Source organism: Polistes fuscatus, unplaced genomic scaffold (assembly GCF_010416935.1).
Source record: "Polistes fuscatus isolate 324 unplaced genomic scaffold, CU_Pfus_HIC Scaffold2, whole genome shotgun sequence".
In the NCBI taxonomy this organism is placed as follows: domain Eukaryota; kingdom Metazoa; phylum Arthropoda; class Insecta; order Hymenoptera; family Vespidae; genus Polistes; species Polistes fuscatus.
In genome coordinates, this window is record NW_025113096.1 from 15,945,163 (window position 1) to 15,972,756 (window position 27,594).

A 27,594-nucleotide genomic window follows, 5' to 3' on the forward strand; every position below is an offset into this window, starting at 1 on the left:
CGTTTGCAACAATGCAAGCATACTTATCATTCTCGAGAAAGAGCAATATATAATATACGGTACGTATAGTGAAAAGTTATTAATTACCGAGTTTTAACCAACGTCCAATAGATGTTACATAAAACTTACGCGACGACTTTACTATTTCCGCGTAACGCGCCTGTATTTTCCAACGACACTTTCCTCTACACGCACATACACGCAAACACGTATTAGAGACGCAAACAAATACGCATATACATATATGTGTGTGTGTAAATGTCGTATTCGTTAGATAGTGTAAAAGTGCAACTCACTCGGCTACGAGCTTATACCTTAATCACACGTTCCATTACGATTGCGAAACACTCGGTGCTTTCTCTAATCATCCATTACTACGAAATTGCTACACTGTAGGTCGGCGCTCACGGCCTACGGTTTTTCGAAATTACACGTCCGGTCACGCCACGCGAGAGAAGCTTATCGCAACCCTCGCGAACCTTATCCGTGCGACTTCACGACCATTTTCTACGCTTTGACGTAAACTACTCACGTATTCTTAATTATATCGTTCCCTACATACACTCACTCGCTCATTCGTACACACAAAAGTACACATAGACTAATTTATATGCACATCAAAATATATTCAATCATATATACACACACACACACACACACACACACACACAGACTAAAATATATACATTAATAACACGTATACACAACAATCTAGAATAAATACGTACACGAGTACATAGAAAAAAAAGAAAAAGCACATGCGCGCGCGTTCGTTATCTTTTTTCTTTCCTCCTTCATTTTCTCCTTCAACTCATCAAGAGAATCGATATTTTTCTAGATTAATCGTAACTTCGAGACGGCGAAAGTATTACGGCAGAAAACGTAAGAGACTATTTTCTTCCTTTGGCATCGATCACGCCAGCCTATAAAAGTGACGACTAACGTTTCCTTCCTTCTTACTCATATTCGTTTCTTCGTTCATTCGTTCGTTCGTTAGTTAGTTTGATAGAGAAAGAAGAACCTATATGAAGAAAAAGAGAGAGAGAGAGAGAGAGAAAGTCTCGTGGAAGAGGACTTCTAGAAGGGCGATAGGACTACGGGCTAACCTCGAGTTAGAAATTAATTAGAAAAGTGCGGAGAGACGGTTCGTTGCCGAGTGGTAGAAGAAAGGGGAGGAGAGAAAGAGGGTAGGGGGAAGGGGTGGGGATGGGGGGTATAGGCAATCAACGAGCAGATGAATTAATGGCCACGCCAAACTACCCCTCGCAGATGCCCGTTGAAAGAAGAAGAAGAAGAAGAAGAAGAAGAAGAAAGAAAGAAAGAAAGAATGAAAGAATGAAAGAATGAAAGAAGAGGGAGATTGTACGCTTCTAACCTTCACTACGCCAAGTAGATTCTTATAACCACCATCACCAATACCACCAAACCATCCCGTTCTTCGATAGCCGACTCACACGGTATTCCTGAACATTATCGACGCTTCCAACCCCCGTTGCTATCCTCTAACCCTCTAACCCCCGTACCTACCCCCTCTCTACCCCTTTCTACCTCTCACTTTCTCTATTTTCTTCGAAGAAAGTAGAGAAGAGTCAGTAGACGAGTTCTATTTTCCACTTTGGAAGTTTCGCTTAAAAACAATGAACGCGGACTACACTACGGGACGTTGTTCTGAGTGACTCCGATTAATGTTTCAACTTTTCAATTTGCTATTTCTAACTATCGAGTTTGGTTTTTTCTTTCTTCCTTTCTTTTTTTGTTTTTCTTTTTTTTTTTTCTTAAATCAATGCGAACATAGTTATCTTATTGTTAGACCATAAGAATAGGAATAATGGAAAGATTTGTTTTAGAACGGATAGAATGAAGATATGTAAAGGTTGGTGCACCTGTCGTATAAGGTGAACGTCATAAGTGGTGGTTTACCTACTCTTGGTATAAAGCAGCTACGTGGTGCAATTGGAACGAGGGTTAATGCTCGCAAGGTCCCTCAATATTTCATGGATAATTTCTCCCCTCAGGAGGCAATGCCACGAGTCCGGAAGCCATTGCGGGATAGGAAAATACGACAAAATCCTCGCATGTTACGTTCATCGACTTCTGCCTATTTTTCTCTCTTTCTCTGTCATTCACTCATTCACTCACTCACTCATTCTCTCATTCTCTGATTCTTACCCTAACTTTATGAGAATCTAGCAAGTAGCTAAATTCATTACTAAATAGCCTATGCAATATCATAAATATTTTCTTCAATGATAATTTCATATTGAATTCTTCTAATCTATTATTCAATAAATCTGTTATCAGATAATACACTGTTATAATTGCAAATAAAATATGTGATTAACCATTTCTATTTCAATAATTAAAAGATACAGCAATTTCTTTTCACTTATATTTTCTACGCCAAATAATACGTTTGCATTTGCGCATTCTGTAAAAAAAAAAGAGAAGAAAGGTATGCATTTTCATCAGAAATTTGAATGGTCAGTGTACATAAAAGCTATTTAGAAATAATCAATTATTTATTATTATCATTAAAATATCGTGTATACCGAATATATGTCGATCGTTTTTCGTAGTCGTACGAATGAAAAAAAAAAATGATCGGAGTAAAAAAAAGGTTTGAACAAGGTGGTAGAGAGGATCGATCGGTCAAGATCTCGTTTGATCGAGAAGAGATGCAACCCAACGATTATCAACGAACGTATCTCGATACCCTTTTGAATATGATCGACCGAGATACGTAAAGGAAGTGAGAGAGAGAGAGAGAGAGAGAGAGAGAGAGAGAGAGAGAGAAAGAGAGCCTGCCCTGTGCAGAGTACTTTGTAAAGAAAATGTTACACTTTTAATTATTCGCGTCAGGATGAAGTACGATCCACGTCGTTCGGTCGTATCCGAGCCATCTTTTATGCATGGCCCTCGTCCTCGTCCTCGTCGCGACGAAATTAATTACAGGGACTCTCGATGGAACGCGTGCATTTCCATAATCGCAGGTATATTCCTTTCTTTTTTGTTTTTTTTTTGTTTCATCCAACTGCGTGCGCGCACATCTCGCCGGCAAAGAACATTTTTCATATGTTCTTTAGAATGATCGTTCGTTGATCGATCAATTTTTTGATGGAAAAGAAAAAAATTCAATTCTTTTGTCTAATTTCGATCTATTTGCCATCTATACGTGATCATTGTTTATCTACGAATAAATTATTTTGTTATTCTCATCCGTTGTGTCTTATCTTTTACTTTGTCGAAATGAAACCCATTATTTTTCGTTTCATCTCTCTGACGGAGAACACATCTCAATAAATTCACGTTATTAGATATCTTTTCTTGATAATACGGTTCTTTTTTTATTATCTCTTTGTTGTTTTCTTCTTTGTCGATTAAAAAATAACTGTTTAAATAGAAAATAAAATCGATTTCCCTTTTCTAGTAAATTTTATTTTAATCATTCAAGGGCTACCTCTTAGTCTGTCAAACGATACAATTTTCACATAAAACTAAAAAATAAAAAAGAAGAAATCAATTCGAGATAAATACATATTTGTAGTATTTATTTTTCTTTATATCCTTCAATTTTGTCTGTCGTGTTTCTCAACAAAATATATACTTTTTAAATAATATATATAAAACAAAGCACAAAATATAATTTGACTAATTTCAATATTTCTTATTACAATCGATAATATTATATTTCGTGAAAAATGTATAAACCGTTCAAAGTGTAGCATCATTTGAGCTTTTATTTCTTTACTATCATTCCTTCTCTTGAATTAATCGATTACAGTCACGAGCATGTAGGTACGAAGACGCCCGTGTACAATAAGAGAGATAGACATAGTATATAACGTGTGCAAGAAATAAAGAGAGAGAGAGAGAGCGAGAGAGAGAGAGATAGATAGAAAGAGGGGAAATACCAGCTGCCCTTTGAAACGGTCGGCACGTACGAGCGAACGAAACCGAGATTATAAAGCGTTTATAGCGCAGCTTCTCTCCTCGGGGCTCCTCGCTTCTGATCTGCATAAAAATAGGGGAGCTCGAACGGGAGATGTTGAAGAGAAGAGAGAGAGAGAGAGGGAGGGAGGGGGGAGTAGGTAGGAGAAAGAATGGCGGGGGAGGAGGAGGAGGAGGTGGTGGCGAAGAAGCAGGAGGAGGAGGAGAACGGGGGTTGGGTGCCACGGACGAGAATCCTTAATACGAGATCAGATTATGATTTTGCGGGAGGAGACAGAGAAAGAAAGAAGAGAGGAGGTAAGAGGAGGGTGAGAGGGAGGAAGGTTAGCCAAGAAGAGAAGAAAAGTAGAGGTGGATCCTTACTGTGTGCTCTGGAGGTCTCTTTAAGAGTTTTGCTTCGTGAATCCGGATCCCCTTTTCTGTTTCTTCGTCATTAAGATGCCACGGTTACTTGGCAATTTTGTGGGGGGATAAGGAGGGTCAAGGATCGTGAAATGTATATGCCGAGAAATACGGTATAAGGACTTTGTCTATTTATCGCTGAGAAAATGTGAGAATTTAGATCGATTGTTTATGGTTAATAACTGGTAAATAGTCTATTATTGGATTATCATATTGCGAATATCATTGTTAGAGTTTCTTACGTTTTACTTTTTGTTTCAATTTGGATTAAAGGGATGCATAGATAAATAAAAAATGTTGTTGTGTTCATTAAAAATTATTTCATATTGACAGAGTAGATGCAAGTACGAGTAATATTATTATTATTATTGTGGAATAAACGAAAGGCAATAGAAAATTATACGAACGCGAGATTAATTCGTTCTTTTATCTATTTTTTTTTTTATTTTTATATTAAAATTACCGATTGATAAATCGTATCGTCAAAAAAAAAATATAATACTCTCTATCGTAAGTATGAGTAATACTAAATAAGTATCGTGTGTATATATACGTATAATATATATTATGATTTTATTAAAGATAAAAGAAAAAAAAAAGGCAAAGAAAAAGGGAGATAAAAAAGCAATGTAAACCTAATGAAAAATTATACGAACGCGGTTAAGGATATTAAATCGAGTAAAAAAAGAAAAAATTTCGAATCGATAAAGCGTGATCTTACTTTCGGGTTCACGATCGAAACTCGTATCTCGAACATAAAAGTCTCCTTCCCGAGTCGTAGATCGTTCTTTCTCATACGTATTACACATACACACACATATATAAATATATATATATACATACATACATATATAATACATATAATAAGTATAGGTAGGAATAACATAGTGACGTACGCGTATCGAGCCGAGACTCGGAGTCGTATTATCGGTACTCCGAAACTCGGTTTGCATCGTAACACCCCGTGAAGCCAGCCGAAGTTACAGCATTGGACGAACGACAACGACACAACAACTAAGAAGAAGAAGAAGAAGAAATAGAAAAAATAAATAAAGAAAGAAAGAATGAAAGAAGAAGAAGAAGAAGGCGAAGGCGAGAAAGAAGAAGAATAAGAAAAGCGAAGCGAACGTGCCGGTATAATGGCGCCGAGACGCGAAAGGGCGAAGCTAACGATATATCTTGGACTATTGTCTTGTGGGCCGCGACAGTCGCGGCCATTATATCAAGATTAACTCTCTTATTCCCTTGGCGAAGGTATAGAAGGGCATATAGCAGTACACAGGCTCCCGAGGGAGGCCGTGGGGAGTGCTGAAGGACTGAACGAGGACGAGAAAGAAAGAGAGAGAAAGAAAGAAAGAAAAAGAAAGAGAGAGACAGAGATAGTAAGTCTTATGGCGCGTACACACAAACCACCCACACTCGTAACGAAGAATACGAGGATGAAGTGGAAGAAGAAGAAGAAGAAGAAGGAGAAGAAGGAGAAGGAGAAGGAGCAGCAAGAGGAGGAAGAGAAGGAGAAGGAGGAGGAGGAGTAGGGGGAGGGGGAGGAAGGCCAACAGTGTTCACGGTGTATTCGGTGAAGCCAAGACGGCACAAGAGGAACGGGGGTGTATGCTAGGCATCCGCAGAAGAGGACATTATAAGGAGTTATGAGGTCCTGCCTCATACGTGAGCATCCTTGCCTCCGTCTCTTTCCAACCATCCCCCCTCCTCCTTTTATGCCTCCCTCTTTCTCTATCTCGAGAAAGAGAGAAAGAAAGAAGGAAAGAAAGAAAGAAAGAAATAAAGAAGTCCTTCTCTTCTCTGTAAGGATCCGCGGTGGTTCTTAATGTCCTCTTCCTTTTAATGCCTGGCATCGGGCTGCCCTCGAGGTCGATCCACGTACATTTTTGCGGCACTGCCTTCTTTTTCCCGGCCCGATATTGAGTTATACTCTGCATGTATTTATCGTTCAAAATCCTCCTGCGAAAGCCGAACGCAAGGAATAAGAAAAAGAGGAGGAAGAGGATGGGGAGGGAATAGGGGGGGTGGGACGTTTGCGGCTGGAGGATTGTGGACGTGCAGAGGCAGAAAAAGAAAGAAGGAAAAAGAATAATCGGCTCGGTCTGCAGTCTTCTCTCTCTCTCTCTCTCTCTTTCTCTTTCTCTCTCTCTTTCTTCTTGTTCTGTTCAGGTTCTCCTCATCGAAGGTGGTGTAGAAAGAAAGGAAGAAATAAAGAAAGAGATAGAGATAGAGAGATAGAGCTATAAGAAGCCCACATTCTTTCCTTTTTACACGGACGCTCCTGGTGTCGCTAGACATTAGTAATCCCATCGTCGAATCCTTTCTAATTAGTCAGGCACTGTAGGTAGAACGATGGGGTTATCAATCTTCCGGAGGATAGCGAATCGATCCCGAATTCTAATAAAATATCTATAATATCTTTGTAATTCGTTAGAGCACGAAATTCTTTTCTATATCGCACAACACATACAAACACATGCACGTACACATATAGGTTGAAACATATATATGTATAGCTTATACGAAGATGGGATTAGACTTATTCGGTTCGAAGGTCGAATGCCGAAGAATGCGTGCTCTTGACCTAGTAAAGTCGACCTAGCAAAGAGAAGTTGCTAGTAGTAGTGGTAATATCACTAGTAGTTGTAGTTGTGGTAGTAGTGCTGGTAGTTGAACTGGTGAAAGGAGAAGTGGAAGAGGGTGGTTTAGATCGACCGAACTGCATCCTAGTAAGTTTTACAGCCCAGGGTTATAGCCCTCCACGTGCAGTACGACGCGTGCACCGAGCAAGCCTTTAGATCGCCACCCACCCCTCGATTTCAGGGGGTGCTACTACTACTGCTACTGCTATTGCTGCTGCTGCTGCTGTTGCTGCTGTTGCTGCTGTTGCCGCTGCTACTGCTACTGATATTGCTGTCGTCGTCGTAGTGTTCGACTATATACCTCCACCACTACCACCAACCCCTCCTCTCTTTTCCTCTCCCTCTCCCTCTCCCTCTGTACTATTTCTTTCCTTCTCGTTTCTCTTTCACTTTTACCTCTAGCTCGATTCTGCCGATGTTGCATTCCGCCCCCTTCCATTCTTCCACCACCTACCCCTTCTTTATACTACTTGACTTCCAGTCGTATACTTCTTCTCTCTCGTAGCAGTATAACCACTAGAAACCATGAATGGAAAGACCACGTGCCCCTTCCAGTTTCCCTCTCTCTCTCTTTCTTTCTCTCTCTCTCTGTCTTTACTTTCCTCGTTTCTTTCATTTATATCTTTTTCTTTATGTGTTTTCCTTAATTATTTTTAAGAAAACGTTTAGAAAGTCGCAAAATATTGACTCTTTTATAGCTACGTGGTTGATTCTTAAAAGGGTAATATTTTTAACACTTTACTGACCACTAGAATTTCAATAGCATACACAAGTCCGACCCACCGATCAGCAGCAGATTCTATTAACAAATTCTAATAACAGATTTTAATAAGATACTAATAAGATTTTAATAAGAAATTACTGTTCATGTAATGATAATGACTGTTCATCGCCATATCAACCGATTAATAAGCTATCGGTCTGATAAAAAGATGATTAATAAATTTTTGTTCGATTAGCGTCGGCGATAAAAAAGCTTATTAATAGGCTAGCGATTAGTAATGTGTTAAGTACAGATACCGACGACATCTGGGACACACACAGCGCCATAGACTAATACACTACTACACCTAAAAGAATAAGAATCTATTTGATATTTCCATTCGAGTTTTTTCACAAATGGTTGAAAATATACGCCATGTTTAAAAGTACAATGAATATTCTCATGGACTACTACATACTACAATCGTGCAAAAGTTGAAAAAAAATCTGAGAAGTGTCTCACTGATCATCCCCCCTTGTTAGATAGACCAGATATGAATTTGGAATTCGAATCTAAGATATTTTCCTTTATGGCTGACTGTTTTATCCACTGAGCTATCCAGGGCCCGGTGCTTAAAAGTGCTTACTTAGAAATTGCATTTTTGCTGCCCTCTATCAATAACGTTTGACCGAAAATATGCGTCTTAGTCTTTTTATACCGTCATTTCAACACCACCTGTATATGTCTACTGTATCGATACATTTACCGCAATTCCACATGTTTTTCATCGTTCATGTTTCCACCATTATCCTCTGTATTTCTCAATCTCATTCATATCCATTCTCGCTCAGCCCACATATACTACCACGTCTTGTGAGTTATAAAACGTTTTAAAAAGACGTTAGAAAGACCAACAACACAAACTATTGACTCTTCTAGGAATATTGTTGATACCGAATACGAACCTAAGACTTGAACTCAGAATCCTTTGCTTTCCATGGTACGACTGTTTTATCCATTGAGTTAATTTGCTCACGAATACTGATCCCATAATATTAATAAATTCGTTGTCATTTAAAAAGGGAACGTATAATAATTTAAACATAAATTTTGCCAACAAGTGTAAAAAAATGTTTCTTTTTTATAAGCCGAAAAATTGCGAAGAATAGTGTAAGAAAATGTTAGTATTCGTGTGTGACGATTCGTATAGATTTAAACACGTGATAGGAAGTTACTTGTGTATTACCAACGGGCTGGACATGAAACTTGGGAGAAATCTGGGCCAGGAGGGCTAGACAAAAGCCTATTGTGGTAGATCTTTTCTCGTGAACGGAAACCACCAGCACCCTAAACAACGGATTCGAAGGCGAAGGAAGAGAGATTAACGAATTCGGGGCCACCCCAAGTATTTTTACGCTCGATTACGATGGTCTTGCTTTGTCCTCGACCATAACCTACAAAACCGTATAAGCGTATAGTAGATCTTTAGAAATGATTTGTTAAGAATATGCTTATGCGAGCAGAGAGAAAATAAAAAAAAAAATAACCCACATTTTTCGGAGTGTCATTATAAAATGAAATACCAAGCGAATGTGTGAATTAGTGAATATATGTATTGGTATGACTATGTTACAAAGATGGAAAGGAAAATTTGATTGGTTCTCGGATGACATGGCGAGGGACCCTTATCACGGAAGAACTTGAGAATTCGTTCCTATTACAATTAAAAAGAATGTCACGATGAAATTGTTCACATCGAGATGATCTCGTTGATGATGTAATAACAAAGATGAGAATCTTTTGAAATTCAGGAAGATTTCCCAATAAGATGTTCGAATTCAAGGATATCTACCTGTTCGATCGGTTTACCTATTTCTCTCCCTCTCTCTTACTCTTCTTCTTTTCTTTTACATTGAACGTGCCGGTTTTCTTTGACAGTCTCTTTCCTTTTTTCTATTTTTCTTTTCTCCTGTTTTTTATTTTCATTGTTTTTTTTTGTCTCATTGTCCGCAATATTCGAGGAAAGCAACGGTCAAGCAAGCGCACAGGTAAAACTTGCTCGGAACCTTACCGTCGAATATTATTGCGCCGTAAAATACGTGCCCAATGCAAAAGGAGAAGGAAAAGAAAAGGAAAAAGAGGAATGTGAAAAAAAAGAAAGGAAGATAGATAGACAAAAGGTTAGGTATATTTTCACACGGCTCGAAAAGAAGAGGACTCCTCTTTCTCTCATTCGCAGTTGAAAAAGGGAGAAAGGAAGGACGCTGATGCGTTGGTTAAAAAGGGTGGTCACCCTTCGGGAACGAAGAATGGTCATCACCTGGACTCGTAGAAAACGAGTCACGCTGACGAATATATTAATCGAACCACCCTCCAAGAAACCCTGTATTTCTTCTCGGTACTTAAACAGTCTCAGAATTTCCGGAGAAAGGCTGTCCCCGACTATCACGAGAATTTTTTTCTATCTTTCAGGACAATACCTGGAATGAATAAGCGTGCACGAGTAAAGAGCATGATGCTCTTAGGCATTTATTAGAAAATGTTCGTTAGTATACTTAGGGTGTTCATAGAGTACATTTAAATGAACGATGATTGAATAAATGGACTAGTTAGTTTCAACGGTTCTTTCATCGTGATGCAATCTTGATTGTGCTAATATGAAGAAGAATTTATTTGATTTTTGTTTATTTTAAATATTTTGTTAAATGAATATTTTCTACAATATAAAGAATAATTTGCCAGTATTTTAAATAGTAATAGGATTTGCGTTAGGATTGCATCGGGAATTGTATTTTGATACAAGATACAATATTTTTATTATTATAAATACTGACAATTTTTATATTAATAGGTATAATATTGCGATCTTAATTTTATTTATTTATTCTTATTATTTTTAATATTTTTAATAAGTATTCTGTAAACTAAGTGATCGATTGAAATGAATATTTTGTGAAATAGAAATAATAGTTTGTCAGTATTTTAAATAGGGGTAAATTTTCACGAGAGTTTTATCATTTTTTCACAAATACTGATAGTTATTATACTAATCGGTGTAATACTGATCCCCCGTTTATCACAATATTACAAATACTTCTAATCGGTTAAAACAATTCTTCAAAAATGTTCACTAATTCTAAAGTTAAAAGTAAAAATAAAAAAAAAAGAAACGTTAAAGAATAAACGAAAGATTTATCTTCCTTTTTTAAGGATATATTTAAAAGGATATTTATAAGGATAGAAATGGGCCAAACGTATAAAAAATATTTCATTGTTTCGCGGAAAATTCAAAAAGGAAACAGGTATCGTTCACTGTCGGAGGCTGGTCATTTCTGTCAATTTCTCTTAAACGTATCCTTTTGGTTAAATTGTTGTATAAAATCGCATTCCAGCTCTTAAAGATCCAAAAACCAATAACCTAACATTTCCGATTGATCTTTCTTTCATTGGTTTATACGTTTATGTATTTATTCTTTTTTATTTTTCCCTTTTTTTCTACCATTAATATATCCTGGCAGCTGCAGATTCTTCCACGTTCTTCTTTATTTCACTCTCTTCTTTCTTCGTACTCTCCTTCCGTTTTTATATCTTTTTACTCAATGAACATACAGGGAAATGTTTCTTTTATTGAATCTTCTTGAACCCTCAAAAAAAAAAAGATCAAAAATAACATAATAGTCTGATTTTTGGCTCCGTCCAATCGCCGACATTCTTCGAAGAATGGCCGATGAATCGGAAAACTTCAAATTAAAATCGATCATGCATTTTGTAGTAAATCCTACCGAAGAAAAAAGAAAAAAGGGAAAGAAAATACCGACAAACATCCTATAACTATGTGACCGTGGCGATTCTAGAATGGTAAAGCTACACCTGTCCCTAGAAAAATTCATTTGTTTAGTGTCGTTATTCACCCAAACCTTAGCTTAATTTCTGTCCCTTCATCCGTTAAAGAATATAGGAGAAAAAAAAAACAGGGGTTTTCATTTATTCATCTGTCCAACTTTCTAAAGATTCGTCGATCAAGATTAGTGTACCTATAGAAAGAAAAAGAAAAAAAAGCAAAAAGAAAAGGTTATACTAGTCATTGTGGACTAAGGTAACGTTCTCATCGATTCAGATCTTATTGTAGTTTGCTGCTACGGCCGTAAAAGTGTAGATTCTTTCTAATAATCTATTTGTAATAATAAAGGGACTTAACGAAAATTTTTACGAACTAAGAGAGAATACAAAGAAATTTTAATGTTAGTGAAAATTTAAGAACGAGAATATTAGAATCTATTTATCTTCCAAATGGATATTTCAAGAAATGATGACGAAATAAAGATAAATCCATTGATGAGACTTAACACAAAGGAGAAAGGTGATTTGTAAAGGACCTCGTAATATAAGAAAAACGAAACATTGGAATAATTTGCGACCAAGAGAAAGATTCGAGAAACAAAGTTAAGAAAGAGAAACGGAAAGGAAAAATTTAATGCAAAAAATTAATATAAAAAGTAATAAGAAAAATACTTCGAATCGAAAAAGGTGTCAAACGTGTTCTTGAACGTGTAAAAATATTTAGGTAGGTGGAATTTTGTTTTCGCCAATCGAGTCGTGTCGTGTCAAGCGTTAGGAGGACGTCGAAATCACGAAAACGTAGGATGAATATCAGTTTCGGAAATGGTCGGGAAATTTCGGGAATGACTGAGAAATGTATAAAACGAGAGATCCGTAGTATAAGGGATCAGTTCAGTTCCAATCGGCTCACTCGTAGCATTATATCTGTGTAATCTAAATAAAACCTTACTTTCGTTTAGTACTTTTCACTATCTACTTTTTTGTCGTATCCCCACACAATCCTCGAAACAATATCAAATAAACCATTAATCGCATTAACTCATTCAAACGGTGAAACTTGAAATCCCCAGTTTAGCAAGTAAAACGATCGTTTTGTTTCATCCTCTCGTTCGCATAACGGCCGAAGAATCAGTTTCTAGCCTAAGGGCTAACGAAACCATGTCCAGACTCTTCTTAAGGAAGACCGGTCGTCCTTTGTCCTTGGGGTCCTTGCGCTACGATCCTCCCTAAAGTGTGTAGAAGGAGAAGCAACTTTTTTTTTTGCGAAATTAGCATGACAATGTGTTCACTGGCCACTCATTATGGCCGATCGTGATGCGAACTGGCACACACTGATGCCAACTTCCGAAAATGCGCGCAAAATTTAAAAAAAATGTTTGTTTTTTTTAAAGGGGGGATTTTTAAGTCATAGGAATATGTTTAGCGAATCCGGTAAAGTCTTTTCCGATCATTTGTTATGAATAAGTGCTTATGAAAACACCTGTAAAATTATCGTTCCTTTAAAAGTGCATAGTGCAATTAATATTTGTTCGATTTTACTATAAAAATATGGAATCTTCACCTGACGTTAAGTACAATTAAATTATGTTTTTAAAAATTTACATAAATAACAAATGTGAGTTGATAATGTTGAGTATATTGCTACGTGATTTTCACATATTGCTATGTGTTTTTCAATTGTCAAATTGAAAAATTTGTTGACTAATCAAAAAAAGAAAAAAAACATAATCACGAGGAAGTATTCTTGGACCCATACTGTACACTCTCTATACAACTGATATTCTAACTACTAATGAAAGCAAAATACTAACGTTTACTGATGACTCCGCCATATTAGCTACTCGTTCTGACCCAGCAGTAGCAGTAACCTTGTTACAAGAGCACGTAACAAAAATAGAAAAATAGCTTGAAAAAAAGATAAAAGCAAACCCAAGAAAATGCAACCACATCACCTTTATACTGTATAAAAAAGGCTCCCCAGATATTAAACTAAATAACATAATAATTCTACAAACAAAACAGATAAAATACTTAGGATAAAATAAAATATTCAAGACTCACATATCATTTTAAAGCAATTATAGAAAACATATGTGTGAAGAGAAGATAGAATCTGATGTATTGGTTAACTAGCCAGAAATCCAAGCTCAGCATAGAAAATAAATAATTTAATAATAATTAATAATAATATAGTAAATGAATAATAAAAGTTTATGAAACCATTATAAAACGTATATGGACTTATGGAATGCCACTAAGGAAAAAGGTAGCCATGAATCATGTAACAAAGCTAGTTAAATACGTAAAATAATATTAAAAATATAATATAATATTAATTATCTTGTGTGTATTTTGAATAATATCATATTGATAATTACACAAGTTTCCAAAATGTAACTTTTTATCTGTTGGCATGAATTTTATTGTTGATAATGTTCACTTATGACCTGTTTATGTCGAATCTAACCTCAAAAATTTGTGTGCAGCTCGAGTTATTTTATCATTTGTGCGTATTTATTAGTCGGTAATGTGCGTACTTTAATGTGTTAAGATTAATATCTGAGAAAAAAAAGAGCTGATAAAAAAATTCTACCTATATATTTGAAATCTGTATAATATATGTAGTCAGGAACAGCTACAATTTTTCCGACAACGGATGTAAACTAATGTTATCGATCTCAACAACCCTAATATACTGATTTTAAAAAAGATTAAATCGATTTTCAGTGAGAAATATGTGTCATTTTCCACCCGACATTTTGTTTTATAAAAACAAATGGTTAGTCATAATCAGCAATCTCTAAAACCTCCAAATACTAATTTTCAAGAAAATTGGACTACATCTCCAACTTCTGGTCACGTTTTCAGGATTCACTGTGCAGCGCCCCGATGTTTGAAAAATGAGAGTTACTATTATTTAAGGTTTTGCCGGTTCGATTAACTAACAAGAGAATCGAGGTCAAATCGAGCATAAAAAATAAGAAAGAAGATGTAATTAAGGAAGATAGATGGTGTTTTATGAATAGGAAGTTACCTGTCTACTATTTGTTAGAAATTTGTTGGAAATCTGAACAATACATTGTGAGATTCTACCTGTAATATGTAGATATATAAGTAGATAAATACAATACCTACCTATTTATAAAAAGAATAGAAAAGAAAAAAAAATTTAGAGTATTGTTGCATATTTTTTATCTTTTTATTTAATTTTCATTGTCATATACAATAATTCTTCTTTTTTAAACTTGTATTCCTTTCTTTTTTTTCTTTTATTTTCAATACTGCGAAATAAATTTGGATGAGTAAAATACGGCTGTCACTTTGATGGAAATATATTTTTTACATTTTAAATAGAGAAACGTTTTTTCTTTATCTGACTTGTCATCGAAAACTAAAGATTTACCTTTTACTTCAACCTTGATTCAATAAAATCAATATAATACATTAGAATGACAATGATTTTTTTATTTTATTCTTAGAAAATCGTGACTCGTTCAATATTATTCTAATTGAATGACTAGAAGGATACTTTTTGAAATTTTTGTATATAAATAACAATTTACATTATTAATTATTTTTCCGATATTGTGACATTCCCTTTCCTCCTTTCTTTCTTTCTTTCCTTTCTTCTCTTGATTTTAAGAACTTTCGTCGTAAAAGGTATGCACAAAACTGCAGTAAGAATAATGTTCCAAAAAAAGAGAAAAAATGCATTTTTATTGAATAAATCTTTGGATGAATCATTCTTTAAAAAACCGTATAGTTCCAAGAAATGCATGAGAAATCAATGTTAACGCTGAAAATAATAGGATCGTAAAAATTCCGAAGATTGCAAATTTCTTTTCAAATTCTGTACTCCTGTTAATAAAATCTCTCTTTTTGATTTCACGAAAATTATCATTTAATGATTGTTTTATTCATTATTTGAAGCATAAAATTGACTATTGTCTGTATTTGATTCTACAAAATATAACTTTTCATAAATATTTCAAAATTTAAAAGCCCTTCTAATCATGTCTCATAAGTTGATTGGGTAGGGGTCTAATTAATAAATTAAATTAATAAATCTTTAAATTGAACATCATTACGATGAGTGTTTAAGAAGAACAATAAGAAATTATTTATAAAATAATTTATTAATAAAGATTGAAAAAGGTGGTCCTGTAGACAATGAAACAGCAGCTTTTACTGGAAGGAATGCGGAAGTTCTTAAAATCCTTTGATACTTATTGAAAATTTCTAAATTTTTAAATGACAACAATGAAGAAGGTGAAAATGACGAGGGATGAAGGTAATAAAAAAGAAATAAAGTAAAGAAAAGGAAGAAGAGGAAGATTTATATTTTTTGTTTTCATTATGTTAGACTTATTGTTAGTTTATGTAGGTCTCGAACAACCTACCGTTTAACTGTTTATTTATCAATGACGGTTCGTTTTAAATATCTAGATCGGCCAGTCGGTGTTCCTATTAAATACCTCATATACCTTTTCCTTGTCCACTTTCTATATCTTTTCTATAAATCTTTTTTATCTTCCGAAACGTTCGTTAAATTTTAAGTAAAAGTAGAAATGAAGATTAAATCTCTTTCATTTTTCTTCCACTTTCCTAAATCTATATAAAAATATTATCCTAAAAATTAGTATCAGAAAATAGATGAAAATAAAAGTAAAAATAAACATATTGGTCGATAGCGCATTTTTCCTTTTGAATTTATTTCAAAACTTTGTTTATTTTAAATATGAACAACAAAATAAAATTCTCTTTCGTTTCCTTGATAAATAGAAAATTACACATCAGATTTTTCGGATGTTTGGAAAAAGAATAAACGTAAAAAAAATATATAAGCTTTATAATTCATTTTTTCAATCTACATTTTTTCTTTTCTACTATTTTCCAATAGTTTGCTCAATTTTTATTCGACAAACGAAAGTTTCATTTATATATATATATAGTAGTATTAGTAGTAGCGTGTGAACGTAATTGAGATTAGATAGCGATTAAATTTTCCCTTGGCGCTTGATAAAGCGCGATTGATCGAATCCGGTTGGTTTGTTGGTTGCATCCTTGCATTCTTGCATCCTTGTATCCATGCTTACTGACCGGCTGATTGGCTTTTGCAAGTGCTAGCTCGATATTTCCGTTGAGGATGAAGTAATTATACGATTAGTCGTAGGAAATCGATCGGTTAATTGCTCATTAAATGCGTGTAAGTTGTATAACCATCTCGCGTGTGTCTCTGAATACGCGTGGACGTTTATTTATGAGAATTCCCGAGAGAAAGAGAGAGAGAGAGAAAGAGAAATAGATAAAGAAAGAGAGAGAGAGAGAGATAGAGTGATTCTGTTTCGTGTTTTAATCCTCGATGGAGACTCGGCAATTGCTCGGACAAATAAAAGCAGAGAAGACAGTGTTGCTCGCTCGCGGTAATTAGAGGGTCGTAATTATAGTACGCGTTGTACGGTAAACGGCCGGTAACACCGAAACACACAAAAGCATCGATACTGTCATTAAGTCGTTCCGTGATATGAGTTGAAAGAGAAAGAGAAATAGAATGAGAGAATAAGAGAGAGAGAGAGAGAGAGAGAGAGAGAGAGAGAGAGAGAGAGGGAAAGAGAAGATGTAAAAACGTGGGAAAGAACGATCTTCTTTTTAACAATCGGAGAAGATATTATTACTGGTTTAATGTATCGAACACGTTGAATATCTTAGCCGGTTATCCCCTGTTAATATCTACCAGTGTGATTATAACAAGATGTATATATAATAATGATAATTATAGAATATTAATTTTTTTCTTTCAATTTCTATACGATTATAAAATTATACGCGTGAATAAGAAGGGTTGTTTATTAAAAAAAAAATTGATTATTTTATATTTAATTAATAGATCGATGGATCGTTGTTTCTATTAATGCAAATTAATGCATGTTATTGTCAAATGTATAATAGTACAAATATTTTAAGGGATACAGATCAATTTTTAGGAAGGGGGAATTCATAAATACGATATAAAAAAGAAAATATTCATATTTGCACCTGTACATGTATAATACAGAACAATTGAATAAAAAAAAATATATATAATTATATATATATATATATATATATATATATATATATAGAAATATATATATATAATTCTCATATATTCGGTAGATCAAAAAATCATAAAAATAATTATAAGAAAATAAATATTAAAAAATAATAATACAGGCGAGTAGAAAATTTTTCTCGATATCATCATACGAAAAAAAAAGAAAAAATAAAAAGAAAATAAAAAGAAAATAATTTAAACCTATTTAAAAATCGATAGATTTATATCACGATTGCATTTGTTCTCTGATCAATAAGAAAAGAATCCTAAAGGAGAATTAGATCGGACGTTTCGATATCGTTCGACCAGGTAGTAGTAAATTCTTTGAAAAAAAAAAAGAAGAATAACTGAATTATTCTAAAATTACTTCCAAAAAAAAAAGAAAAAAAGAAAAAGAAAGAAGAAAAAAATATCGCGAACTATTCGAGATTAATGATAAAGATGATGAAAACGTCGTGTATCTTCTTGTTTTGGTTCATCTCTTTTGGAGATGTGAAATGGAAGAAGAAATAAGTTTCGCGTGAGTTTGAAGTTGAAAACTAAAAGAGGAAGGAAAGGGGGGAAAGGCACGAAAGGTCCTGATGGAGGCTGCTCCTTGCGAGTGGTCCTTCAGGGCGAACGAATAACCGCGGATCGTCCAACCAATCTAAGCTAATTGGCCTCCATAGGTAATTACGCGCAATTAGGAGTAGGCCGACCGTTTCTTCTTCTTCTTGTATTTTTTTTTCTTTTCTTTTCGGTCTTTCTTTTCTCTTTCTCCTCTTTTCGTCTCCTTTCGAAACTTTTCGACGAGTAAATCTACACGACGGCCTACAAATTGGAGGAAGACGGGTCCGAGATGAGATGAAACGAGACGAGAAGAGAAGAATATTCGTGAAGGGTGCTACCTTGTATCTTCTCTTTTGGAGACTTTGTTTCCAGAGAAAGAGAGAGAGAGAGAAAGAGAGAGAGACCTGTCGGAACTCTGCCAGGTACACAAATTATCTGGCGACGAAGAAACAACGGAAGAGCAATTAAATAATCCTCCGTCGCTACATAGTTTTATTCCCTTCCTATCCTTCCCCTTTAACTAACGGGTGTCTCACATTTTTAACTTACTTTATTAAAGTACTAAGAAAAAAGGGTACGAATTGTCGATTGAAAAACAGGTGTAACATAATTCTTTTTTTTATATTTTTTTCTCTTTCTTTTATTAAATACTAAACGAAAATATCAAATATATATTATAAAGAACAGGTGTAATATAATTCCGTTGTTTAGAATAATTATGATAATTCTGTTAGGTAATATTATAGAATAGTTTAGAAAATTTTGTATTGATTTGATAAAATTTATAGGCAAATACATGTAATCTTTCTTATTTTCAAAGGAAAGAAGATAAAGACGCATAAACATATATAATTAATATCAATATTAATTAATAAAGTTGCGAAATTATTTGTTTGATTAAACAAGACAATCTCGAATTACATTCGTGATATGATCTATTTAAAATTGTATTCATTAATAATCAATAAATGATAATATTGTATTCAATGACAATAATTAAATATCAACGTCAAATCATATTTTGTATTATACATAACCCTAATATTTTATTATGTATCTCAAACAATACAAAAATATCGCTTAAAGAATTATTTTCATTATGCATCGGGAATACAAATAATTGATTATTTGATAAAATACGAATAAGATAAATGTTGAATGATGAAAAAAATAGTGGTCACCCGTTAAGTTAAAACATCGAAGGCGGCACGGTAAGATACACACTATGTGTGGTTGTGGTGCCGATGCATTAGAGCAACCCGACTCATTACCGCTGCCACAATTAAGGCCCAATTTCGGGGCATAATGGCCGCCAATCTGACCGCACAAAAAGCCCGCGGTTGCTTTCTCTCCTTCCCCACTCCACCCCTCCATGTACCTCTCTCTTTCAAAGAGTAGAGAGAAACCATGGTTGCCTGCCTAATAACCGAGTGAATTCACGGATCGGTTCGATCAGTCCACACCGTCAGAATCCTAGTTTTCATCTAATACGTTCAGAAAACAAAAACAACAACAACAATAAAAAATGAACGACAAGAAAAAGTGCCTTTAGAAAAAAACAAAATAAAAAAAAAACAACAACCCTTTCCCAAACGGAAAGAAAATATTCTGTAACTTTCTCTGGAAGGAAATGTTTAATTTTTTTTTTATTGATAAATATTCAAGATTATTTAATATAAAATTGATGTATATAACCGTGAAACGAGTTTATTCCTTATTTTAAATGGTAAAAGAAAATCTATAAATCTAAAGGTTGGTATATTTCCTACGATTGTTCAAAACGTAGTTCACTCTCGCTTTAATATCCTCGCGAAAGATCGCGTTAGCACCGTTTATGGGGGATCCTAATGAGTGGAGTTTAGATACGAAACGATAAATTCTATTCGACGAGTACCGTTCCCTCTCTCTCTCTCTCTTTCTATCTCTATCTCTATATATATAATACATAATACCTATGTATAATGTACGTACACGATGCTATTCATTTCTATCGCGATGTTAAAACCCGTAAACGACGCTGGGAAGAAATACAAGAACGAGAATGTTCGGTTTCTCTAGCTCCCACGTTTAAATCTTTCCTCATATAATTAAACCGATGTTCCGAAACCTAAAATAGACGTTTCTAAAATAATCGAAACACGTTTGTTACACCTTTCTATTAAAATATGTCCACCAGTAAATATCAAACCAAGTATCATATATATATATATATATATGTGGGATGCGAGCACCTCCAAGCCAAACACTTAAATAGGCATTCGTGAGGAGATTGGACGGTGGGCCCTGGATAGCTCAATTGGTTAAAGAGCAGTCGCCCGGAAAGCGGAAGATCCGGGTTCGAGTCCCGGTCCAGTCAGTCCAACGGCCCAATTTTTTCACGAATTCTACATTTTGGGGGCTCAGCCGAGATGGAGGTTTGCTTCGTGTCACACTTCTACGGCCGGGCAATAATTAAGGAAAAATAATTAAAGTTGAACATCTATCAAAGAGAGGTTAGGCCGACGTAAGACGTATAGTGGCGACGTGAACGATTGGCTGGGGAACTAGGCAAGACGGCCTTTAGACAGCAATGCGTTCAGGACTAGAGACGTAAGACGTGTAGTAAGAGGTCTACGACGAAAGAAGGATAGATGGTTCAAGGAAGGGGTTTCCAATGACGGACATTCGGGGTCGAATGTGGTTGCGGGGGGGTAGAATGTGGAATGCGAGCACCTCCAAGCCAAACACTTAAATAGGCATTCGTGAGGAGATTGGACGGTGGGCCCTGGATAGCTCAATTGGTTAAAGAGCAGTCGCCCGGAAAGCGGAAGATCCGGGTTCGAGTCCCGGTCCAGTCAGTCCAACGGCCCAATTTTTTCACGAATCCTACATATATATACATTCACACGTATACGTAAAATAAATTCAAGCACGCAAATGGTTAATAACGACGACACGTGGCATTAAAATCCTCCCCTTTTTACCATATAGTTCAAATTTGAGAGAATTTAAAAACCCACAGGACGACTACCGGGCACACATATCTCGCGCGTGCCCGTAACTTTTTCGTGCGAACGTAGGGCGTGAAATAAAATAAAATTCAATAAAATACTAAAAAAAAAGAACGAAAGAACAAAAAAAAAAGGAAAAAAAGATAGAAAAGATATAAAAATCACGTATAAATCGTCCCGCGTAGGAATTCCTTTCCGGGGATTCATCGGAGATGACTCGCAATCGAACGAATCGAAATGTGCACCCTATATCTGCATCTACCAAAACGAAATATTCGAAAACTCGACAATATGTGTTAGAGAAGTTGAAGCTTTGCCTCCTGTCCCCACCCCCAACCCAGTGGATCCTCTCTTTCTCTTTGGCACCCTGTAAAGCTTGCGGCGAGGGTAAAGAGGGGGTTGGGTGGGGGGAGTAGGGTCGCGTCGCGACGTGGCCGTGGATCGGACAATGGTCGACAATGGGATCGCATTCGATTTTTGCATGCCAATTTCGCGCCCTGCATTGTACCGTAGACAATGCGCCAATAATTACGCTAAACGGCGACCATTCATACGCCCATTCGGTCGGATTCAAACCGCCTTTCCGTATCCATTATCGTTCTCTCCCGACGGCGCAAATAATCGTTCGACCTTCCCTCTCTCTCTCTCTCTCTCTCTCTCAATTCTGACGAGAGAGAGAGAGAGAGAGAGAGAGAGAGAGAGAGAGAGAGTATGTACACTTTTTCGAAAGCCCGTACGTGTGTATGTGTGTATGCATGTGTGGATGTACGAGCACAGGTGACGTTACGATAATCGCCGATCATCGGTTATCCCCCTTCTTCTTTCAATTTTGTTCATTTTTTTCTTTTTTTTTTTCATTTTTTTATCTGTTCCTTGTCGGTGGTTACACCATTTATTATTTATTCCTTCGCAAGCTGATATTTCATATCGTATTATTAAAAAAGTGTCGTCGCATTAAAAGCGCGGTGCATTTAATTCTCGGAACGTTGAATAAATTTCGTACTATGGTGTGTTGTATAGTTAGTTGTACGTAAGCGCAGCGTTTTTGTCGCTTATGAAATTTAAATTCTATCGGATTGATAACGAGATACGATTACATCGTCGATCATAATCTTAAATATGCGGTTGTTTCTCTATCGCTGTGGTGATTATTTATTTGTTTATCATGCGAAAATATATGTGTGATATAATTTAGATCTTTATTTTAAATATATACAAGTATGATGTATGTTTTCTTCATTTAGCGTATACATTTATTTGTACGAAATTAAATTGATATCATTTAATAAAGCGATACGATATGATATAAATAATATATTATCATTTAATTTTCTTTTCTTTTCTTTTTTTTTTTTTTCTTATTTAAATTAATTGCCCGATACATCTCATTTTCTATAAAAATTAAAATTGTACGATAATATGGAGTATCTCTTTGAAGAAATATTATTTTTCTATTCCTTTCGATCTATTTTATTAACGACATTGTACACGCGATAGAAAACGATACCTATTCATAACGAGGTAAAATAAAAATGAAAAAGAAAAAAAAAGAAGAGAAGAAACTCTTCCTATCTTCGTCTCTTTTTACTATCAAAAGATGTCCTCCTCTTTTCAACGTGTGTGTATATATATTTTCCGATAAAGAATATACCCATCCCGTCTATCGATAAAAATTCTTTCAAAGAGTAAGTTCCTCTTTCTCGAGGATAGAAAAGAAAAAAAAAAAGAAAAAAGAAACTACTACAAATTGCATTAGGACACAAATTGCGATGGAAGTGTACACCGGTCATAATAACGAGATGGTTGAATTTCCATTGCAAAAAACTATCAACGAAACGTTTCTACGACCCGGACGCAAAGTATCTTAACAGCGTTTGAAAAAAGGAATCAGAAAATAGGAATATAAAGAAATAATAAAAGGAAAAAGAAGAAGAAGAAGAAGAAGAAGGAGGAGAAGAAACAGAAATAAAAAAATTGAAAGGAGAAAGGTGAACGCGGGTGCTCCGACAAATCGGATTTCCTTTCGTTAGAGTCGTTCTACTCGAGCTTATGCACCTTTCCCGTCTCCTCCTATTCCTCTGCCTACACCTCCTTCACCTTCTCATCCTCCTACTCCTCCTCTTCCTTCTTCTTTTTCATCTCCTGTCCTTCGTCGATTCATCGCATCTCGTTAGACACGTCTCGCGTGGAAAGAACGAAAGCACGAATAAGGATTCTCTCTGCGAGTTGAGAGGATGTGCCCCGTGTAAAAAGAGAAAGAGAGAAGGACTAGGTCAAAGCGAACGAGAAAGAATGAGAAAGAGAGAGTGAGAGAGAGAGAGAGAGAAAGAGAGAGAGAAGGATGTGTAGAGGTGTGAGCTACGGTGCAGGGCTAACCGGTCGTTTATTATGCATCGAAATGCCAGCAACGATGCCACGCGAGTGGACAGGACGTTGTAAACGCTCCGCAAAAATGAAGTAACGGCTGATGCTTTCTCTCTCTCTCTCTCTCTCTCTCATACCCTCATATATATATGTATGTATACGTATGTATATATATATTCTCTCGTCTGAGTGATTCCGCGTCGCTCCGGGGTACTCTTCCCCTCTTTTCACTCTCCTCTTCTTCTTCTTCTTCTTCTTCTTCTTCTTCTTCTTCTACATCACCTTATTCCAAGCATCATTCGAAAGAGAGACTAACATCAATAAGATTGAGAAAGATAGACATTGTTTCTTCTTACCCATTCATTCTCTCGCTATATTTCTACTTCTCTCTCTCTTTCTCTTTCTCTCTCATGGGATGTATTTATCGATCCGAATATTCGATTTAACAGCCATGAAGGAGAAAACAATACTTAGTTACTTCGAATTCCCGAAACTAAAGGAAAATAGGAGCGTTAATTATTTTCTCTTTCTTCCCCCTTTCGGATAGAAACAAGTAATGACCCGTGAGAATCTTACTTTCTCTTCTCTTCGTTCCTCTTCTCTTCTCTATTCTATGTTTTTCTTTCTTTTTCTTGAAAGGATAAACATTGACTTCTTTGTCTTTTGGGAAAAAAATGAAAGAAGTAAGCCTGACGTAAGATAAAACTTTTTTTTTTTAATAAAATTCTAGATTTCTTTTCTTTTTTTTGTCTTTTTCCCTTGTCATTCGTTTAAGTGAAATTTTCTTGTTTTTAATTAACACTTGTTTTTATTACTTAGACTTTTGTTGTTGATTATAATTAATGTAGGATTCGTGACGAAATTAGGTCATTGAACTGACCTGGACAGAAAACCCATGTTTTCTGTTTTCCAGAACCCCTTCGGTTAAGTTTCTTACGAACATCTATTTTATTTTATTTTGACCATATGTTGAACATTGAAAATAACATTTTTATTTCAAATTGAAAACAAATCATTCGACTGATAGTTACGTATTTAATAATTATTCCATCATCCCTATTTTCATTCTTATCGTATCAAATAAAAATAAAATCTTTAATATAGTATTAATATATATATAGTACACGTAATTATGTAAAATGTAATAGACATAACCTTGGACAACAGTATAGTTGAATGAAACCCAAAACTAATCATGCGACTAACGAGAGGAGGATTCTAATCGAGTCGGTGTTTGTTACAAATAGGCGTGTCGGGCTACTACACCGGTAATTACTTTGTGTACTGTCAGGTCAAATAAACATATTCAGTGTCGATACTATAGTACAACGATTTAAAGACACGGTGTTGATTAATCTCAACTATTAACTAAACTTACCGTACACAAATTCAAATCGATGGACGGGAATCGTTCATTGTCCATTAAACACTCCTCATGTCACACTTTTCACCGACAACTGTAACAAACAAAAAAATATTAATTTAAATTATAATCAATAATAATAAAAATAAACATATATAACATTTATATGATCGGTTAATAATTAACGTCAAAATTTGGAATAATTCATTTTCAATTAGATACCAATAGCATTTTATTTTCTGTTCATTCTAAAATATTTCATATTTTCCATTTAAATAAAAAAAAGAAATTTTATATTCTAATATTGCGTAATCAAACCAACATTATTCAATACCCATTTACATTATATTTAAATAAATCGAATAAAATATTAATTAAAAACGAAGCAACCAATATCCTGTAATATACAAAAATAATTCGAATATTATTTATAAACCAACCGCAGTATAAATCAAAAGTTAAATTAATATTATACAAAATTCGATGTCACACTGTTACAGTTAGAGAAAATGAAAAAAAAGAAAATAAATTAGAATATAGATAAATAAGTATGCGTGTGTATGTTATATAGTAATAGATAGTAATAGTAATAATTGTAATAGTAGTAGTAGTTTCTATGTGCGAGCTTGCGTCCGGTTCATCGGTCGTAATCTCTCGGCAACGACGAAAGAACAGAGTTATAACGCGTCACGAAGTAACGAGAACACGATCCTTGATTACGCCAGGCGGCGTAGCTGTAAGGAGATGCTCGGCCAGGATCTAATTACCTTCGTGGCTTCTTCGATAAAAACGATATTAATTTCTCTCGGTTTATCGGGCGTGGGACGACCAAGAAGGAACGCCTCTCAATCTCTCTCTCTCTCTCTTACTCACTTATTTTTTCTTTTTTATTCATTCCCTCTTTCTCTCACCTTATTTGAGAGAGAGAGAGAGAGAGAGAGAGAAGATACGTTCGACACACCCGGTATAATTCCAGGTACATGCGTACCGGTAATTCAAGAGTGATGCTTGCTTTCTCTCTCTTTCTCTCTCTCTCTCTCTCTCTCTCTCACTCTTTTTTCTATCTCTTTGTTTATGTGTGTGCGTGTTTGTATGTGTGTGTGATGCGAGTCCGATGAGCGGATTTCTATAATTAGTACGGACGGGAGAATTTTTATTTTCGTTTAAACTTGAACGTCCTTGCCTTGGCAGCCTGAATTCGCGAAGAACAAACTCACTCGGATCTATCTATCTATTCATCTTTCTTTTTCTCTTTCTCTCTTATTCTCTTCCCCCCCCCCCCTCAACTTATTTTCTTTTTTCTTTTGCATACGGTGTACAGCTCCGGATAATAATTATTATCGTCGGATTTATTTTTTCACCTACCACTGTCCTTGTCTTTCATTTCGTCTCTCTCTCTCTCTCTCTATCTCTCTATCTCTCTCTTCTTCTTCTTCCTTTTTCTTTATTTCTTTCTATCTATCTTTTCGGCAAATTGTTTAAAAAAAAAAGTAGCAGCCGCGATCACTAATTCTTCGATGACGGGACGGTTTTAAAAAAAAGTATAAATGTATATATATATATTTAAAAAAAAAAAAAGAAAAAAAGAAATAGAATTTATAAATAAAATCTCGGTCGATGCTAAAACTTCAACATCGTTTACGATCACCTGATTTTCTTCTGCATTTTTTATTGGCGAAAGGAATACGCTAGGAATCGTTTAGAAATTTCATCGAATTGCTCAATCTCGAATCTCGATTAAAATGACGAATTTCTTTTTATTTTGGTGATAAATAAAAATTTGTATTTTCTAATTTTATTTAAATATATGTATATTTAAATATGCACTTGTTTTCTCGAATGGAAATAATTTTGGTTATGAAATGTTAATTAATTATTCGCACATAAACGAGTATATATCGATCAATTTTGAATTTCCTACAGGAAAAAAAAACCAAAATTAAAATTTGTATTAATGCTAGACTCTCGAAACTATTCAACTCATTCAAATTCAAGATATACGAAGAAGTTAAATTCTTAAATAAAATCATAACGTTTTGGCATTCGTTAGTAACGAAACGTAATCAGTATCGATTTTAGTTTTCCACGGGTTTGCAGTGAAATCGCATAGAGGCCGCGTTTCTTAGAAAAATAATTCCAAGGATATAAGTTAAAAGGTACGTCGTCGTGTGTTTGAGCTAGAATAAAAATAAGAAAGTAACGGAAAGAGATAGAGATAAAAAGAAAGAGAGAGAGAGAAGAAATTAAGTAGTAGCAGTAATGGTAGTAGCAACAGTAGTAGCAACAGTGGTAGTAGAAATAGTAGTAGTAGTAGTAGTAGTAGTAGTACACTTCGTGGAAGAGTAATAGTCAAAAGCAATATCTTGGAATGTGCGACCACGTCCGCTTTAGTTAATTAGAAGCAGAATAGAACGGGCTCCGCTCGGTCGAAAGTAAGAATCGCAGATTCTTCTTCTCCTTCCATTTTCTATCTCTATATCTCCCTCCCAACCTCCCACCCTCCCTCTCCCTCTCTCTCTCTCTCTCATTCTCTTTCTTGTTCATTCGTCCTACTCGTGCAAGAGTTCAGTCGCTCTTCCCTGTGTTTGTTTAATCAGACGCGAAGCTCGGTCTTCATTACTCGTGCTAATTTATCTGCCCTGTCCTCCGTCTCTCTTTTCTCTCTTCTCTTTCTCTTTCTCTCTCTCCCTCTCTCT

The 27,594-nt window shown here is 35.1% G+C and overlaps 1 protein-coding gene across 3 annotated transcripts in view; it reads right to left on the reverse strand.

Moving 5' to 3' along the window:
• The window catches only part of LOC122516327 (zinc finger homeobox protein 3), a 394,212-nt gene that overhangs the window by 284,351 nt on the left and 82,267 nt on the right, over window positions 1-27,594 (reverse strand). For all 3 annotated transcript variants that reach the window (XM_043634051.1, XM_043634048.1, XM_043634047.1), the window contains exon 2: window positions 24,914-24,992. The gene's annotated coding sequence lies outside the window, so the exon portion shown is untranslated. The remainder of the gene's footprint in view (window positions 1-24,913; window positions 24,993-27,594) is intronic.